At 44.2% G+C, this 13049-nt stretch overlaps 1 long non-coding RNA gene across 1 annotated transcript; it reads left to right on the plus strand.

Annotated features, from left to right (window-relative positions):
- Positions 1–10121: 10121 nt before the first annotated feature.
- On the plus strand, positions 10122–12966 carry LOC110691477. Its single transcript, XR_002505302.1, has 2 exons — positions 10122–10339; positions 12484–12966. It is a non-coding gene; the product is annotated as an uncharacterized LOC110691477 (long non-coding RNA).
- Positions 12967–13049: the final 83 nt, after the last annotated feature.

Consider the following 13049-nt stretch of genomic DNA (forward strand, 5'->3'; position numbering starts at 1 on the left):
GTCCGGTTCCTGGTAGTAGAAGAACTCTCGGCCTACAACATGATTCTGGGACGACCAACCCTGAATAATTCCAAGGCTGTTATAATCCCCTCTCTTATGTTGCTCAAGTTTGAGAGGGATGATGGAACAATCGGGTCCCTAAGGGGAGATCAGAGGATGGCCCGAGAGTGCTATCTCTCGGATATCAAGCCCACTATTATGGCCGCTGGGTCAAGTGGTGGAAAAACAGACCTTGACAATGTCAAGGAGAGTGCGCCTGTTCAAGAAGCAGGCGGCAAGAAGAGAAAGGCAGCCCAGACGGGGGCCGCAAGAAAAGACAGAAAATAGCAATCATTGGCAGAGGAGCGGTCGGATGAATTCCGCCCTCAGCTGGCTGGTGAGCATACGGACCTGATCTTAGACGACTCGCGTCCTGACCGAACAGTCAAAGTTGGGACGACTGCTCTGAGAGTCTTGGGTGACGACTTTCACAAACTATTGAAAGAATACAAGGACATCTTTGCATTCGAAGTCCACGAAATGCCAGCCATTAGTCCTGACCTGGCGGTACATAAACTGGCTATGGACCCGAAAAAGAAGCCGGTAAGGCAGAAAAAGCGGAACCATGGCGAAGAAAGAAGTCAGGCGGCAGCCGCCGAAGTTAAAAAATTACTTGATGCAGGATTCATTCGTCAATGTTACTTCCCAGACTGGGTTGCAAATGTGGTGCTTGTTAAAAAGCCGAATGGCACCTGGCGAATGTGTGTAGACTACACAGACTTAAACAAGGCGTGCCCCAAAGACAGTTACCCTCTGCCTAAAATTGATAACCTGGTCGACTCAACAGCCGGCCATGCTTTGATGAGCTTTATAGACACCTACTCTGGTTTCCATCAAATTCCTTTATGGAAGAAAGATCAGGAGAAGACGGCCTTCGTCATTGATCAAGGGTTATACTGTTACACGGTCATACCGTTTGGTCTTAAGAATGCCCCGGCCACCTTCCAGCGAATGATAAACACTGTGTTATTTGATCAGATTGGGAGAAACGTCGAGGCATACATTGATGATATGATTGTAAAGTCTAAGCTTCAGATAGATCATCTGTCGGACCTCCGAGAAACTTTCGCCACACTCAGGCGGCACCATGTCATGCTCAATCCCAAGAAATGTGTATTTGGAGTTGAGTTTGGGAAATTTCTCGGATTCCTTATCAATCAGAGAGGAATAGAGGCGAACCTTGAGAAGGTGCAGGCGGTCATCGACATGCAGTCGCCTCGTACCGTCCGAGAGGTTCAGAAGTTAACAGGTTGTCTGGCGGCCTTGGGAAGATTTCTAAGCCGATCAGGCGACAAATGCTTATACTTCTTCCAGGCCATTAAGAAGAAGGCAAGGTTTGAATGGGGGCCGGATGCTGAGGCGGCCTTCCAGAAATTGAAAGTTCACTTGCATTCCTTGCCGAGGCTGGTCAGCCCTTTGCCAAAAGAAGTACTCTACATGTACCTGGCCGTCTCTGATCATGCGTTAAGCGCTGTTTTTCTTGCTGAAAGAGACGGCTGTCAGCTCCCGGTCTACTTTGTCAGTCCTGTACTGAAAAATGCCGAGTTGAGGTATCCCTTAGTGGAGAAATTTGGTCTTGCACTCTTCATGCCTGTTAAAAAATTGAAGCCCTACTTTTTGGCACATGCAGTCGTCGTGTATACAGATCAACCTATCAAGCGGCCACTGACCACCATGGAGTCGTCAGGCCGGATGATCAAATTGGCCATAGAAATACAGAGCCTCGAAATTACTTTCGAGCCTAGAAAAGCAGTGAAGGGGCAAGCCTTTGCTGACTTTATTGTTGAGATGACTCGTCCCCCTGATTCTCGAGATCCAGACCAAGTCTGGAAGGTATATGTGGACGGAAGCTCTACTTTAAATGGTTGTGGAGCAGGCGTCATATGTCAGTCGCCAGAGGGCGACAGGTACGAGTATGCTCTACGCTTCAGTTTTCAGGCCTCAAACAATGAGGCAGAATATGAAGCTTTACTAGCCGGAATCCGCATCTGCAAGGCGGCAGGGGCACGAAAAATAGACGCCTGTTCCGATTCACAATTGATAGTGAGTCAGTATAGTGGCGAATACGAAGCAACCCATCCGGCCATGATCAAGTATTTACAGGCGGTACGACAAGCAGTCGGATCCCTTGAAGATTTTCATCTGACTCAAGTGCCGAGATCAGAAAACAACCAGGCGGATGCACTTTCAAAATTAGCATCATCCGCCTCTTGTGATACTCCTCGAACTGTTTTTTGGGAAGTAATGGAGAAGAGAAGCATCGAGGAAGACCCTATTGGAATCCTAGACAGAAGCTCAACCTGGATGGATCCAATTAGGGCATATCTGACAGACGGTACCCTGCCGGATGATCATCACCAGGCGGCTGCGCTGAAAAAACGGGCAGCCAGTTTTGAAATGATAAGGGGAGAACTTCACAAAAGAGGGTACCTTGAACTCTACTTAAAGTGTGTTACTCCAGAAAAGGGACGAGAGATACTAGACAATCTTCACTCTGGTTACTGCGCTTCCCATATAGGCGGTAGGTCGCTTGCTCAACGGACAAGGCGGCAGGGCTACTTTTGGCCTACTTTAGAAGCAGATGCAATGGAGATGGTGAAAAAATGTGACAAGTGCCAAAGGTTTGGCAAACTAATTCACCGTCCGGCTACTGACCTCACTACCATTCATAGCCCACTACCGTTTGCTAAGTGGGGCATGGATATTCTGGGTCCTTATACGCCTGCTACAGGTGGAAGGAGGTACATACTTGTTGCAGTCGACTACTTCACTAAATGGGTGGAGGCGGAGGCTGTAAAGGGAATCAGGACGAAGGATGTAATTTCATTCATCTGGAAAAATGTCATCACTCGGTTCGGGGTTCCCATGTCTATGGTTTTTGATAATGGTCCCCAATTTGAGACGCCTGTTCTCAAAAGCTGGTTGGGTGACCAAGGAATTGCATACCACTTTGCATCAGTCGGCCGTCCACAAGCAAACGACCAGGTAGAAGCCTTTAATAAAATCATCCCAGACGTTCTCAAGAAAAAGATTGAACGAGCAGGCGGCCTATGGGCGGATGAATTACCACATGTTCTCTAGGCCATTAGGACGACTGAAAAAGGGGCGACTAGAGAAACTCCATTCCTCCTAACCTATGGTGCGGAAGCTATTCTTCCAATTGAACACTACGAGCCCACTCTTCGAGTAATGCTATATGACGAAGAGGCAAACTGGGAAGCCATGCGCCTGGCATTAGACTCACTCCCAGAAAGGAGGGGCAATGCTGTGTTGCGCCATGAAATTTACTGCCTGAGAATGACCAGATCATACAACAAAAAAGTACACAGGCGTCCACTCAAAGTGGGGGACTTTGTACTTAGAAAAATGGAAGCAGTTGGTAGGGCTAATGAGTCTGGCAAATTAACTCCCAACTGGGAAGGACCCTACCGAATCTATGAAGAGGTCAGGGACGGTACCTACCGTCTGGAAACACCAGACGGCCAACCGTTGCCTCGAACCTGGAATGTAGATAATCTTAAGAAATATTTCTTTTGAATGATGTAAATAGTCGAGGGCTACTTAATAAAAGTTTGTTGTTTCATTCAATTTTGTACTAAGAGGGGCATGCCTACTGACAAACAGTCGGCTACTCTCCATGTTTAATTTTCATTCTTACTTAAGAGGGGCACGCCGCTTGTTCCACACAACCGGCTACTCTCCCATAACACAGTTCACCAAGAACTATCAAAGGCTCATGGCTGAAATGATCAGACCAGGCGCCAAGCCAACTAATTCAAATATAAGTTTAATTCGACCTGTCCCAACATTATAGCAGGCGTCCGACGGCATCCATCCGGATGAAATTCGTCGCAGAGAGCAACTCCCTTTTGGGTGGAACATTGTTCTATAAAATCATTACACGACACCTATACGACTGTCTAACCAAGACAACCACGTAGCCGTTTCCCGGACAAGGATACCTCTCACTTAACTGACTAATCAGGTCAAACAAGTGTCCGCAGTAACCATCCGTGTCAACCAACCGACTGAACTACTAGGGATAAGAACAGTCGGTATCTTATGAGTTAATAGCCAACAAACATTGGCGAATAAAGGGGAACAACCGTTACCCACCGCTTGAAACCTCTACTACTCAGTCACTCGGCGACTAGGTAACAATCATGTTTACTTGGTCACTCCTTAAAAATTTAGTATGAAACTAAAAAGGTGTTCATACAACGCCTGTTCACACTAGATTAAATGTGGCGGGGAACAGTCGGCCTGGACCGACTAGAGTCTCTAGCCTAAAAAAAAAAAAACAAACAAGGCAAGTAGGAAACCACCTTCCTACTTGGTTGAAGGGGATCCAGTCTTTAAAGTGGCCGACTGGTCGCTTAGCCTGGAAACAGACAACCAGTCGTCCAGGGGCATAGGTGGCGTGACTAACTACCTCGTACATGTCCGCAACTATCGGCCATGCAAAACAGTCGGTATAGTATGCAATTGGATATCAGAGTTTCGATACTTAGCAAAGTCGAAACAAATTCGAAACATTTTGGCAAAAAGGCGACCTAAAATAATGGTCGCCTGAGTTATATTAACAGCCGGCCAGAAGGACCGGCATAAATATTCATACCCCCGGCCCCTTGGCCGGGTAAAAGATACAAAAAGAAGCCGGTCAATAAGACCGGCAAAATATTCAAAACCCCGGCCCCCTGGCCGGGTAAACAGAAACAAACGGCACGCAGGCCGTAAAAAGAAGACATAAAGCTTAAGAAGGGGGCAGATCTTCAATAATAGCAGTTGTCGCCTTGTCAGCACTCTTTTTGCTGGACTCGGCTTCAGCTGCATCCTTCTTCGATGCATCCACCCCAAGCGGCACAAGCGCCACTACCGGCTCCTCCTCCTCGAACGCCTCGTCCTCAGCAGCCGCCAGGATCTCTTGATTATATCTATCAGAACACTAGCGGTACGTTTTTTCCCATGAGGAAAAGTCGGCATTGGGGAAGAGGCGGCCCCAGGTCAGGCGCTGGATCTGAGCAGAGTCTTCCATCATCTCTCGGACCAGCTCCTTCTTTTCTTGCTCGGCCTTTGCCGAGAGCTCCTGAGTAAGACTCTTCTCCTAGGTCACCAGGCGTTCCTTAACGTGTGCCAAGGATTTCTCCAAGGTGTCGTATGAGGACATTTTTTGGCGAAGAGGTCTCAGCTCGGCCTTGAAATTGTTGATGGTCGCCTCCAGCTCATTATTTTTCTTCTGGGCCGCCTCCAACTGAGCCCGGATAGCAGAAGTAGCCTGCGCCTGATAATAAAGAATATCAGTTGTCAAAATCTCATTTTGGGCAATTTGAAACATTGCCTTATCACAGTTAGAGGTGGCCATAGCTTTTGTAGCCTTTACCTCTTTGTTCTTCCTGTCAAGCGGCTTGCGAAGGCCGTTCACTCGGAGCAGGGCCTAAGTAAAAGGGAACAGGCGTCAGTTTTCAAACAAAAAACAGGCGTCCTAGAATTTAAATAACCAAAAATATGCTAAGTATACCTCAGCAAGGACCCCTGCAATCCCGTCTAGGTCAAGGGTGCCGACACCCCTGACCGCCTCCCTCTCAGCCGGAGGGACGGCTTTGATCATAGACTTGGCCACCTCGACCAAGTCTGGCTCCGGAGGGCCGGCTGCATCAAGCATAAACAAACGGGTTAGACCTAGTAAAGAAGGGAGCAAGTCTAAATTCACAAGGACAACTTCATACTTCTAGGCGGCCTGATTGGAGTTTTAGAAGGAGTGGACGGTTGTTTCTCATCCGCCGCATGTTTCCTGGCAGTACCAGGAGAGCTCGCAACAGTCGTCCTCCGGGTCTTGGAGTCCGGCTGTTGGGAAGAAGAGGTTCTTGGAGTGCCCGTCTGAAAAGAAAAAAAAACACTCGGTCAGTATATGCATAAACCCAACTCCAAAAAGAGAGTGAAAGGTTCGGATCTCACCAAGGGCGCCCCCTTGTTGGGGGAGTCGGTTGAGGATTGTTGCATAATAGAGGCTCGCAACATGGCCGCCGCAGTCTTGGAAGCGGTGATCTTGCTCATGGCGTCCGCTACAAAGACAAGATACCAAGTTAATAAAAAGATAAATAGTAACTCATGGCAAAAAAGAGTATTCGACAGGCCGGCTACCTCTTGAACACCGACTGCTAAGGCCACAGGCGGCCAGAAAGTACTCGTCATAGAGCCATTTGATGCTCGGGACGCAGTGCAGGGGTACTTGCTCTCGTACCCCTGTAGTAGAGTCGACCCTCGACTCTACTTTAAAGAGTCCTTTATCCAGGATCTCTTTCTTGGCTTTAGGGGGAACAGGCGGCATGCTGCGGCCGCCTGCAAGAAGAGGCGGATCCCTGTTCCACCTGTTGAAGCGCTTGTTCAGCTCTGTGTCTGAACTTTCAATGATAAGGAAGGTGTTTTGCCAATCCTTCCACTTGTTTGCTTTACCTCTTGTCATGAGGTAGCCTCTGTGGCTCGTCAATTGATACCAGCCGGTACCGCCTGCCTTAGGGGTCCGGCTGAGGTAGTTCATGTGGGCGAAAGCCTCGAAGTTTGGCTCCACCCCGTGCAGTTCGCACCCGGCCACATAGCCGAGTACGTTGACCCAGGAGTTTGGGGCTAACTGCCATAACCCCAACTCATACCCATCCAAGATCCGCTGAACAGCCGGATGTAGTGGAAAGCGCAGCCCAGCCCTGATGGCCGCCTCGTAGCAGCCAAAGCAGGCGCTATCATAACTAGTACCAGCCGGCCAGACGACTGTGTCTTCTGGATCCGGCACGAAAACTAAAAAGCCAGGGCCCATTGTGTGGTTTGCAATAAAGCTCCCCACTCTCTCTTGCATGGCCGTGATCCGGCCCCGTGGGACAGTGCAGTAGTAAGGGGTATTTTGCTCTCGGTAAGAGGCGGATGGCTCCGCCCAATTGTCCCCCTTCTCAACTGCGTGAGAAAGCCTCGCCTCTTGTAGGCGGTTTTTTTTCTCTTCCGTGTCCAGAGAAGCATGACCAGAAGAACTAGACTCGGATTCGTCCTCTGACGAGTCCGAAGAGGATGACTCCTCCCCTCTCCCAGAGGGGCCCGCCTTCTCTCCTTCAAAAGGAGTAGGAGAGAATGTAGACATGTCAACTGTAAAATGGGAAGGGTCACCTTGACCCCTCCCTCAGAACTGTCGACTGTCAAGCCGCCTTGGTTCACTTCCACATCTGGCGCCTGGTCAGATGTTTCACTAATCGGCACCCTGTGGGAGGAGCCGTCTGAGTTCGAGATCCTAGCAGTTCTTTTTGTTCTGTCCATCATGTTCTGCATAGACACAGAGACAGTTGGACTTTGTATAAAGGGCAAAGATGGGTCCGGAAAAGGGCAGGCGGCACTCCTAGTCCTAGATTCAGCCGTCCCCGGTGACCAGCTGATCACTAACCTAGGTCGTGTCGTGTGCTTCCGTGGTGCCATTTCAAAAAAGAATAAAATAAAGAGAAAATTAAGAGTAAGAGAACCGACGGTTACCTGAACGAGTGAAGTTGACGGAGTTCTGAAAATCCTGAGTAGCCGGCTTGTCAGAGCAGGCGGTAGGCAGAAAGAGTCCGGAATGTTAGAGCAAGTTCAGGGGTCCGAATGTTCTCTCTAAAAAGTTCTCAAGTGTGAAAATGACTGAAGTCAACACACCCTTATATAGGCAAAGTGAGAAGGCGAAGGGTCACTTCCAAAATTCAAAATTTGGGCGGGAGAATCTCTCGGCCTTTCACCGAGTGACACCTGTAGCAGGCCGTCGCCTGTCACGGTGCGACACCTGTCACAGGTAACACGTGACCAGTCACGTGCCACCTGTGAGGGGCAAATGATTAGGGGTTTTTTATCCACCAATCAGCATCCGACACGTGGGCCAGCCAGGTTTCGCCACGTGTCCTTCATGTAGGCCAATAGGAGCCTGCCACGTGTCATCAAGAGATTCGTCCTCCTTGGACCAATTGCAATGTGACACGTGTCCACCCATGCCAAATGGGAAAACCGGCCAACAAGGCCCAATCATTGTGGGAGGCCCAGTCAGCCTTAGGTTTAACCTAAACCTAGTATTGGCACGCATCCCAAGGCATATAAATATGCCCATTAATCCTCATTAAGGGAGAGGACACACATTTAACACTCTCACCTAGAGAGACCCAATTACTTTTATTTCCGCATTAATTACTCCTTAATCAAGTACTAACTTGACCGTCGGAGGCGGATCTCCAATCGTCCGGAGCATCCGTTTGTTTTGCAGGTACAGGCGTCCGGTTCCAGTCTCAGAATTGTAACTCTCCCGCAGGACATCAGAAAACCCCGAAACACTTACCATCCTCGCTATCAAAGAGCATGATATAATGCTGAATCCATTTCCTTAAAGAACTGAACTCAGGATACTTAGAGCAAATAGCCAGGGACCCACTCTCCCAGACTTCCTTTGCTAGATCACAATATTGGAAGAGATGTTGACTTTCCTCTCTTTCCGTTCCACAATAATCACAGGCTTCCTCCACCTGTATACCCCTCTTAGCTAAGTTTGTCTTAAATGCAATACCATCGTGGAAGAGCCTCCACAAGAAGAGCTTCCATTTCGGTTGAATATTTAATCTCCAAATGAGCTTCACAAAGTCTTGATTTGTGGGAGAGAAATTGTTCCTTTCCAACCCTTTCCCTTTGGAGAGAAAATAGTATCCTGTTTTAACCGTGTAATTCCCCGATGGATGATGTTTCCAGTACATATAGTCCTCCTCTTGAATTGGGGGTAACTCCATAGCTAAGATGGCCTTAGCACTCTTCTACTCAAAGCATTCTCTCACTTTCCCTGCCTTCCAAGCCACTGTATTAGTATCAATAAAATCACTCACCTTCCATTGCATTGTTGCTCTCAAGGTTTGGGTCGAATGAACAGTCGGAATTTCTCCTTGAACCCACGCCGAGCTCATAGCTTTAATATTCATCCCATTCCCAACTTTCCAGGTGAATCCTTCCTTGAAGCCATCTGCGGATCTCTGCAAACTAGATCTTCCTAGGGAAGGATTACCAGAGCTCTTATATGGCCTTGACATGTTGCAAATGCCACATTTATGACACCCTCCATACACCTTTGAAAGAAGCAGTTGTGGATTAAGATGCATTCTCGTTGCTTGCTTGAAAAGTAAGGCCTTATTTAAGATTGTTGTTCCTCTAATACCTAAACCTCCCATGCTCTTTGGGAGCTGAGTGACTCCCTTGCTGACCCAATGCATTCCTTTATTTCCATTGTTCGACCACCAAAATCTCGTGATTAGCGAATCAATCTTATTAGCTACACTCTGAGGCAACTTAAGACATTTCATAACATGAGATGAAATGCTTACCAAAACTGTATTGACGAGAATTAGTTTTGTAGCCTGAGAGATATTAAGAGAGGCCCAAGATAAAATTTTCTCAGACACTTTGTCCACCAGATACTGAAAGGAGTCTTTTTTCCTTCCTTGTATGTCAATTGGAGCCCCTAGATGAGTTCCCATATTATTCGTTTCTGTCATCGAAAGGATACCTTTCAAGACCCCTTTCATCCTCTCATCCACCCCCGGCGAAAACTTCACAAATGATTTTTGTAAATTCAATTGTTGACCAGAAGCCTTACCCAATCTCTGGAGGATGTCGTTAATGCATCTACATGAGTCCTCAGTTGCTTTGAAGAACAACATGGCATCATCCGCAAAAAAGAGATGTGAAATAGTAGGTGAACGCCTTGACACCCCACTACACCAAAAACTAGATTAGAGATCGCAAAATATACAACGGTTACCAAAGATAGGCGTTCTCCTGAAGAATATAGAACGTATAGATATAAGAGGCGTTCTGTATATAAATACATGTGGAACGGTTAGCATAGTTAACCGTTCTCTATTTCTTTCTACTGAAATAATTTTAAAAAATAATTAATTATTATAGATTATATAGAACGGTCATCTTAACAACCGTTTTGTATTGTATTAATTAATTGGTTTTTTTAAATTATTAGGTGGAAAAAATATACGGAGTAATAATTTGCCCAAATTAATTAAAGGCGGCTAAAAGGAATATTGAAGCACACGCTCAATTTCACTTTCACTTTAACTAATACCTTAAAAAAAAGGTACTGCATTTGTTTATTGATGCGTGAAACCTCCATATATTATAACCTTCAACCTCCATACGATGACTGTTCTCCATACAACCGCTCCACCACCGCACACCGCTCCACCGCCGTACCACCGAACCACTGGCGCACAACTTCTGAGCACCGCACCACCCGCGCTCCGCTGAGGTAGGTTCGAATCTTCTTGTCATTTTTTTTTTTGAAACAATCGAATCTTCTTGTTATAGAGTAATTGAATTTTGATTATTTGTCAATCGAACCGCATGAATCATTCGAATTATGAAGGAAACATAATTAAATTCATAGTATTCATCTATTTAATTGATTTGCAATTTGAATTTTAGGTGATTGAAAAAAAAGTTTTAGTTTTAGGGTTAAATTCAATCGATTGTTTGTATGCAAATATTTCAGTTGAATTGCAGTTAGTTAAGTCAAATTACTCTTAATTTTTTCGAATTTACATTTATTTCAATAGTAATCAAAATAATATTAGCCAAATTAATCTTACCTAAGTTCAATTTTGAACCCTAATCAGATAAAGAAAGAGGGGTAGGGGAAATTGATTACCACGGGATTATTGTGCTCTAATAATTTCAAATACTCTGGCAAACGGGGATTTTCGGAGATAGAAGCTATGAAACATGTCAAGGAATTGACTCAGTTGGGTCCTCATTCTGTTGGTTCTGATGCTCTTGACCTCGCTTTGAAGGTTCTATATATTTCTTGAGTATTATGTATCTCAGTCTCATAGTTCGAAACTTCTTTTGTCTTTAAATTATGTGCCAATTTAGCTAGTGTGGCAAATCGATTATTATTTTTGCAATTTGGCAGTGGGGTTGATGGTGATACTTGTTATCTACAATGTGATTGTTATATCCTGTTTTTGTTTTTATTAATCAGTTTCTATAGGTGTTCTACTAGGATGGCTGAACATCAACAAAGATTAAGCAGATTATGAATAAAATAAGTGTAAAATAAATTGACTAAAGTAAAATTAGCAATGTACCACCATATTATCCTTACTATTAGATCCTTTTCACATCTCATTAGCTAAGTGATTACTGGGGTAAGTTGATAATGTGTATTTCCGAAGCAAATGTGACTAATTCTTCAACAAGGAGAGGGGGGGTTAACTAAACGGCTAATGTTCTTTCATGTTGTTGAATGTTCTTATACCCTGGACGAACTTGTATTCTTTTGTGTTTAAAAATTTGTATGTGAATGATCATCAATAAGGAGGGAACTTCAAAAGAGTTAGTTACGTGTCGTCTTTCATAGTACCATGCACTTGTTTTATTTGTGTAGCTGTATTTTATGGTGAAGTAAATAGGTCTTTAGAAGTGGAAGTGATTATTTTGTGAATTTCTCTCTAACAATCTGTGAAGGGCTGTTGCTCTCAGTTTCTTTTTGTTGTAGAATATATTTTGACTTTTTACTAGGAGTAGTTACTATTTGTCCTACCCATGATGCCCCTAGGAATTCTTTTTTCCCTTGATTTAGCTGTTGATCCCTGCCTAAAAGTTGGTAGGGTATCTGAGTCAGCATTGAGCTCTCCAAAATGGAATATGAGTGCCGCAAAAAAGCTATCTTTGTAAACAATACATGGACGCCTGCTAGTACTGTTTGGTTTGTTTTTCATTTCTGGGTCTCTTCTTAACATATCAGCTCAAACATAGTATAGCCTTAAATTTACTACCATTAACTATAAAAACCATTTTCTTCAGTTTTCTGTATTGTTTGTCCATTATTCATGCAAGTTGATATGAACTAATAGAGCTAAATCTAGAAAACTATTTCTCTGCTGGATAGTGTTTCGTTTCTAATTGCTAGACTGTTGGACATTATTAGTCCTGGCATTCGTGCAAATTAGAAAGTATAAATAGTTGTGATGTTTTATCATTGACTCACAACTTGAAAGCAAAAAATTACATTCGAAATTAGAAATAGCTAACTTGTTTTGACAAAAAAAATATGTGTAGCAGTATGTTTGAAATCTGATACTTTTAATTAGAAGGATCCTGGGTATTAAAGTTTCTCTCTTGGTTTTTTGTTTGACTTTCACTCTTTATTTCTCTCTTAGTTTTTTGTCTGATACTCTGATTGTGTTGGCCCTTAGCTATCTGGACTTTTGTATGCCATCTGTCTACTAAAATTTGCATACTTGATAAGCCTCTTATCTTGGCTTTTGCATCACTCTCCTTTCACTTAAGTGACCCTTGCGATTTTGTCTACAATTATTTTATTGAATACAGTTTCTCTAAATACATCATTTTCAATCTTTCTCTTATGGTTTTCCTTTTCCTATTGGGCAGTATGTGCTGCTTGCTGCAGAAAAGATAAAAATACATATCTCATTGGGAAGTTGATGTTGAGGTGGAAGAGTTTTATCTCAAGGAGGGTGCAAATCATCTTAATGGCGGCTTATTTGTAGGGAAAACACTTATTTATGCTGATCTAAATCATATTATCTTGAGGATCACCCCCAAATATGAATCTGAAGCGAAGGAAAACTATGTTTTGGTTTCATCTCACATTGATACTGATGTGTTCTCACATACGTATGTGATTATAATATCTTTCACTGTTGTTTTGACTTTTGACTGTCTCTGTATTTGTGACAAGCTTCTGAAGAAGAGTTTAGTAATATACTTATTCTCTTGAAACATCTATATCTATGTATGCCTTTCTTATGGACTAGATCTTGGACCTGTGTTTCATGTCTTTAAAGGATTGGATGGAGTTAATCCGACGCCATTAAATTATATATATGAAGTATATTTTGATGGCTTTCGTCATATCTGGAAATATTTTTGTTAATTTTATTATACATAAATTTATATTGCACGTATATAGGATCATGGATTTTCTTACAGGATAT

The sequence above is a fragment of the Chenopodium quinoa genome, unplaced genomic scaffold, assembly GCF_001683475.1.
Source record: "Chenopodium quinoa cultivar QQ74 unplaced genomic scaffold, ASM168347v1, whole genome shotgun sequence".
Classification (NCBI taxonomy): Eukaryota; Viridiplantae; Streptophyta; class Magnoliopsida; order Caryophyllales; family Amaranthaceae; genus Chenopodium; species Chenopodium quinoa.